Raw genomic sequence first — 7535 nt, forward strand, 5'->3', positions numbered from 1 at the left:
TCAACATATGAAAATCTGTCAATGTAAGCCACCATATAAACAAACTGAAAGGAAAAAAACACATCATCATCATCTCAATAGATGTTGAAAAAGCCTTTGACAATAATCTAACACCCCTTCATGATAAAAGTCTTGGAGAGATCAGGGGTACAAGGCACATACCTAAACATAATAAAGGCAATTTAGAGCAAGCCAATAGCCAACATCAAAATAAATGGAGGAAAACTCAAGGCAATTCCACTAAAATCAGGGACAAGACAAGGCTGTCCACTTTCTCAAAATCTATTCAATATCATACTTGAAGTTCTAGCCAGAGCAATAAGACAACTAAAGTGGCAAGGGGGTACAAATTGGAAAGGAAGTATTATTTGCAGATGATATGATAGCATATATAATCAATCTTAAAAATTCTACCAGAGGACTCCTTCAGCTGATAAACACCTCAGCAAAGTGGATGATACAAGATTAACTAATAAAAATAAAAATAAAAATAAAAAAGAGTAGCCCTCCTATATACAAATAACAAATGGGCTGAAAAAGAAATCAGGGAAACAACACCTTCACGATAGCCTCAAATAATATAAAATATGTTGAGTAACTCTAATCAAGCATGTGAAAGACCTATATTATAAGAACTTTGTTGGGGAACCTCATTATTAAGGTAGCAGTCTGCCATAACTAGATGGCTTTCTGAGCTCTGTGTAAAATGGGGGACTCTTTTTGTTAGTGGGGCTTCCCTGTCTCTGCCTGTCTTTTCCTGGAGAGTGACCCTGAACACATGTGGCAAGCCTTGTCTGAAAAGTGACCTTGTACAGACTGCAAGGTCACTCTGCAAGGCTGCATGACTCAGCACACATGTCCTGCTCTGTCTGCCTGCCCACATGCTGATTAGGTGTTGTATTATATCCAGTCACCTCTTCCTAATCTTTTGATGTTATGACCAATTATCCCTTTCCACCCAAACCTCTCAAAAGCCCTTGTATACCCTATCCCTGAAACAATAAAGTAGACTTGTCTCACTGCAGCAGTCTCTGGAGATTATTCCATCACACTCACAGGTATCTGAAACCTCTTCTTCACCTCTGCTCCTTTTTTCTTCTCAGCCTCCTAGGAAAAGAGGAGGGTCTTCAAGTCTTTGAAGAAGATATCTGAAGATGGACCGATCTTCCATGCCCATGGATCTGTAGGATTAACATAGTAAAAATGGCTATTCCACCAAAAGCAATCTACAGATTCAACACAATCTTCATCAAATTTCCAACACTGTTCTTTACAGGCTTTGAAAAACAATACTGAAACTTCATATGAAGAATCAAAAATCCAGGATAGCTAAAACAATCTTATACAATAAAAGTACTTTTGTTGGTATCACTGTCCCAGATCTCAAGCTATACTAACAGAGCTGTAGTAATAAAAACTGCATGGTATCAGCATAAAAACAGAAACATTGATCAAGACATAAATCCACATACCTTTGGACACCTGATTTTTGATAAAGAAGCCAGAATTATACAATGGAAAAAGAAAGCATCTTCAACAAATGGTGCTGGTCTAACTGGATATCTGTATGTAGAAGAATGCAAATAAATCCTTATCTATCACCCTGCACTGTGTGGGGCGCGCGCGTAATGGTCTCGCCGGCAAAAACATACACACACGTACACACACATACACACCAGAATCTTTCCGTAGAAACACGTTTATTCCCATAAACCAAAATGGTGGTAGAAGACCCCTCCCAGCCCTGGGAAAAACCCTTATATACCCTAGAGCGGCGTAATCATCTCTGATTGGCCGTAAACTTGTAGCGCGCCAAACGCCGTGGGATGGGCTTAGCCTTGGCGGGCTTTACATGGCACATGTGCACTTTATTTGTTTATTAGGAAGAATTATGGCTGACAGCGCCACCTAGCGATGGCGGACTTTGTCAGCTCTGCCGTGGCTCTTAACATCTGCCCCTTTTTTTTTGTTTTTAAAAGCAGAGGGTGGTAAAGGTCCCTGGGAAGGTTACGTAACTCTCATATTTGGGGGTCTCACGGTGGGTCTGAGTCTCTTTAGAGGGCGGTGCTCAAACTCTTACCCGTCACGGGGTCAGCCTCCCCACCCGAGGCTGCCCTGTCTTAGGTGGCCGAGACTTATCTGTCCACTCTGTTATTGACTTACCAGACCTTCTATCCGTGGAACGAACACCTTAGTGGGCAGGGACTGTGTATAGAAATGTTTGAGGCTTTACAGGGTGTCTTTACCAGAAGCCCTTGGGTACAGCGGCTGAGGAATCTGTCTACTGGCTATTTCTTTTTTGTTTTGTTAACCAGGCACTGGTCAATGTCCCGTGTCTAGGCTGACTGACATTATCAGCTCCTGTGTCTAAAATTCCTGTAAAGCTCTTTCCTTCTATTGTTAATTGTAAAGTGGGTCTGGTTTTGAGATCTACTATTAAATGAGCAAAGTCAGTTCCTGAAGAACCGAACCTATTGGCACCTCTTGGCGCTCCGGTGGATGGAAAACAATTATGTAAACTTGGAAGGATAACCAATTGAGCAATCCTGTCTCCAGGGGAGATAGAAAATATGTCTTGTGGGCAAGAACAGAGAACTTGAAGTTCTCCTGTATAATCTTGGTCTATGACACCAGGATGAACCACAAGCCCCTTCAGGGTAAGAGAGGAGCGGCCTATAATGAGGCCAACGCTTCCCTCAGGCAGGGGACCTTTAAAATCAACCGGGATAGGTTGCACACCCTCATGTGGCATTAATAAGAATTGGGAGATAGAGCGGAGGTCCAACCCTGTGGACCCTCTAGTAGCTCTGTAGTTAGAGATCTCCCCCGGTTGTAGGCTTGTGTCCCATATTTTTTTCGGGCCCTGAGACATTGGGCCCGGATATTCGTTTTTTGAAATATTTTCATCTCTTTCTATAGGGGAGGGATCATGTTGAATAATCCTTCCCTGAATGTCTTTAACCGAACGACATTCATTGGCCCAATGATATCTCTTCTTGCATTTAGTACATAACCCAGGGGTTTTCTTTTGTATAGGAGTACGACATTCTCGTTTCAAATGACCCTGTTTACCACAATTATAACATACTTTACGGCCGCCAGGACCTGAGCGGCTCTGGCCCTGCAGGATAGCTGCTGCCAGGCCCGCGTTAGTCAGTGGGCCTCCAAGACCTCGGCAGACCTTTATCTAATCTGTCAGCCCTTTGTTTCTCCTAGGGGCAATAGCTGTCTTACATTCTGGTGAGGCATTTTCATATACTAATTGCTCGATCAATGGCTTGACTTGCTCTGGGTCTCCGAAAATTTTGCCTGCTGCTTCTGTCATTCTAGCAACAAATTCTGAGAAGGACTCCTGGGGGGCTTGTAATATTTTTGTTAAATTTCCTCTAGCCTCGCCCCTTTTTGAGAGGGCCTTCCATGCCTTAATTGCGGCGGCGGAAATCTGGCCATATGTTCCCCAATCATAGTTAGTCTGGTCAGCAACATACTGTCCTTGCCCTGTTAATAATTCGAAAGTCCACTGTCTCTGGTTGCCCTCTGCATTAGCGTTGGCCTTTGTCTGTGTTTGAGAAGCATCGTGCCACAAGGCCTTCCATTCCATATACTGTCCCATATTAGGGAGGGCAGCTTTTACTGTGTTCTGCCAATCATTCGGAGTCATTGCCATAGTGGCAAATCTCTCAAGCTGTATAATTGTAAAATTAGCATCAACTCCATATTTGTTAACCGATTCAGCAAATTCTTTGATAGAAGCATACTCTACAGGCGCGTGGACACGGCCTCCTCCCGCGTCCTCAAACACTGGAAAAGCTTGTAACATTTTTCTTTTGTCTTCCTCTGAAAGGAAGGAGCTTGAGCCGCGTCCGTCCACATGAGGCGGAAGTGCGCCGGGAACATTAGGTTGGGAGGGCGCTACAGGCCGAGAGGCCGTCCGGCTTCTATCTCTCGTTTTCCCCTGCTTTAGATTTTGCGGCGGTAACTGTTTACCTATTTCTTCATCTGAGTCCTCTGAGGAAGTTATCCCCTCCGACTCAGAGGCATCACGCCCCAGCACTTCCTTTACCGGATAAAGAGATCTTTTTCTGAGGCTTCCTATCCTCCCGTCTCTCCCAAGAGCGTTCTTTCTCTCATCTCTCACTTCCTTGGACTGTGTGTCTTTGGAAGGGCCTTTTTCCTTAAATATATTTTTTCTTCCTTTTTCTTTCTGAATTCCTAAGCGCTTCTGTCCTGTCTCTGTCTCTGACATGCTGATTTGTACTATTCTCCGAACCCTCACGAAAACCAGGAGTAAAAAAAGTGATCCTGCTAGCACCATGGCGAAAGCCTCTAACGTTCCTGCCAACTGGGGAGGGAAGTGAATCAAATCAAATCGAAACATATCTTTCAGAGAACGTTACCCCGTCCTACGGTTCTGGATTCTCTCCACGCGTGGATGGTGAGCGGGGGTCTTCTGAATACGGTGCCGGCGATGGTAAATTCTCCCGGGTTTCGGCACCAAATGTGCGGGGCGCGCGCGTAATGGTCTCGCCGGCAAAAACATACACACACGCACACACACATACACACCAGAATCTTTCCGTAGAAACACGTTTATTCCCATAAACCAAAATGGTGGTAGAAGACCCCTCCCAGCCCTGGGAAAAACCCTTATATACCCTAGAGCGGCGTAATCATCTCTGATTGGCCGTAAACTCGTAGCGCGCCAAACGCCGTGGGATGGGCTTAGCCTTGGCGGGCTTTACATGGCACATGCGCACTTTATTTGTTTACTAGGAAGAATTATGGCTGACACCGCCACCTAGCGATGGCGGACTTTGTCAGCTCTGCCGCGGCTCTTAACACTGCACAAAACTCAAGTTTAAGTGGAACAAAGATCTCAACATAAAACTGTATACACTAAATCTGATAGAAGAGAAAATGGGGAATAGCCTTGTACATTGGCACAGGAGACAACTTCTTGAACAGAACACTGACAGCTCAGGCCTTAAGCTCAACAACTAATAAGTGTAACCTCATGAAATTGAAAAGCTTCTGTAAGGCAAACGATACTTTCAATAAGACAACATGGCAACCTACAGAATGGGAAAAGATCTTTACCAACTCCACATCTGATAGATGGCTAATATCCAAAATCTATAAAGAACTCAAGAAATTAGACATCAACAAACCAAATAATCCAGTTAAAAAGTGGGGTACAGATCTAAACAGAATTCTTAACAGAGGAATCTCAAATGACTGAGAAGCACTTAAAGACTGGAATTTGGAGGGGGTGTCATTTCAGGGGCAAGACAGAAGAAACCTAGTGCAATGGAAATTCCCAGGAATCTAAGTGACTTAGCTAAGACTTTTAGTAATGGGGGATATGGAGGCTGAAAAGGCCATCTCCTGTAACCCAGCAGGCAAGACTTCCAATGGAAGAATTGAGACATCAACACATAAAACCTTTAACCTACCCTTTGTCTTATCTGCAATATGTGCTGGGATAATGTTAGTGCAGAAGTTGGAGGAGTGGTCAACCAGTGACTCGTCCAGCTTGAGACCCATACCATGAGGGTGAGACCACTCCTAACACTTCCCAGAGGACCAGGAACCAGAAGTGGGATAGCCCAGAAACCCAGGATAGAAACAAACATGTCTGGGGGTGGGGGTGGGGGGAACTCAATGAAATGATTCCTAATGATACTCTTCTATACTCCTAGACCAGAGCCTAGCATAATTGTCATCAAAGTCCTCATTCAGCATCTGACGGAAATAGATGCAGAGGTCCACAGCCAAACATTTAGTGGAACTTGGGGAATTCTTCACAAGAGAGAAAGGAAGGATTGTTAGAGCCAGAGAGGTCCAGGACACTATGAGAAAACCCACAGAATCAACTAACCTGTGCTCACAGGGGCTCACAGAGACTGAGCCCATAATCAGAGAGCCTGTGTGAGTCTGATCTAGGCCCTCTGCATCCATGCTATTGTTGTGTAGCTTGCTCTTCTTGTAGGACTGATAACAGTAGGAGCAGGGGCTGTCTCTGCCTCTTTCTTTCACTTTCTTTTGGTATTGTTTTCCTTCTGTTGGGAGACTTCCTCCAGCCTTAATAAGAGGGGAGGTGCCTAGTCTTATTGCAACTTGATTTGCTGACTTTGATTGATATCCCTGGATGCCTGCCTTTTTCTGAAGGGAAATGGTGGAAGAGTGGGTGGGGGAGGGGAGATAGGAGAAGGGCTGGGAGGAAGGGAATGAGGGGAAACTGTTTTCAGGATATAATATACAAGAGAATAATAATAATAATAAAAACCTTTAAAAATAGTCAAAACCACAGAGAGGAATGTTTGCTTAGCATGTGTGAGGCTCTGGGCTTGATCCCGAGCATTGCAAATAAGCAAATAAACAAACGAGTAAATAAATGAAATAAAGAGGGTAGAGGTAAAAATCCAATCACTGTCCTTGTATCTCTAAGGGAAACATGATAGGTTCAGTGACAGATGCAGGGGAAGAAAGAGCAATATAGGAATAATTGGGTCTGCATTATTTTATTAAAAATACTTATGCAATATTGTTCCTTAAAAGAACCTGTGTGTAGTTCATTAAATACATTTTTCATTTTTGTGTGTGTGTGTGTGTGTGTGTGTGTGTGTGTGTACAGGCTTTCAGTAAATAGCTCTGGCTAGCCTGGAACTTACACTGTAGTCTAGCCACAGAAATTTGCCTGCTTCTGCCTCCTGAGTGCTGATGTAAAGGCATGTGCCACCATAAGAGATTTGTTTTTTTATTCTTTTTTGTTGTTTTTGGAGACAAGGTCTTACTTTGCCTCTGTTGTCCTAGAACTCACTATGTTGACCAGGTTGGCCTTCAACACAGAGAGATCCATTTGCTTTCGTGTCCAGAGTCCTGGGATTAAAGGTGTTTGCCACCACGCAAGGCTTGTTTTCTTATTATTAATGAATAACCAAGTAGATTGGGAGTTTCTGGAATAATTCTCTAAAGTATAGGTGAAAGTATAGGAAGCATCATTTCCTTCATTCCTTTGTGGATTCTATGAAGACAAACACTAGGTAGTCCTTTCTCTTTGCTATATAGTTAAAGGTTTGGCATAGTATTCGGCATATAGTATGCACTTGGTAAATGTTTGTAAAATTTACTACTATTCATCCAGTAGTTGTTGACTCTTGTCCTAGGTTCTGGAAAAACAAAGATAGGGTAAGAATTTTAAAATATAGTGGAGAAGACACAGTATAGTGACAGGAACCTCACATAATCATATAGAGGAGAGCAACATACGATGTGGTGGGGCTAGAATACATGTCAAGAAGAAGACACACCTTGGGAGGCAGAGGCAGAGGCACAGAGGCAGAGGAGGCAGAGAGGCAGAGAGGCAGACAGGCAGACAGGCAGAGAGGCAGAGACAGAGACAGAGGAGGCAGAGAGGCGGAGAGGCAGAGAGGCAGAGAGGCAGAGAGGCAGAGAGGCAGAGAGGCAGAGAGGCAGAGAGGCAGAGAGGCAGAGAGGCAGAGAGGCAGAGAGGCAGAGAGGCAGAGAGGCAGAGA

Source organism: Grammomys surdaster, unplaced genomic scaffold, assembly GCF_004785775.1.
Source record: "Grammomys surdaster isolate TR1022 unplaced genomic scaffold, NIH_TR_1.0 64, whole genome shotgun sequence".
NCBI lineage: Eukaryota > Metazoa > Chordata > Mammalia > Rodentia > Muridae > Grammomys > Grammomys surdaster.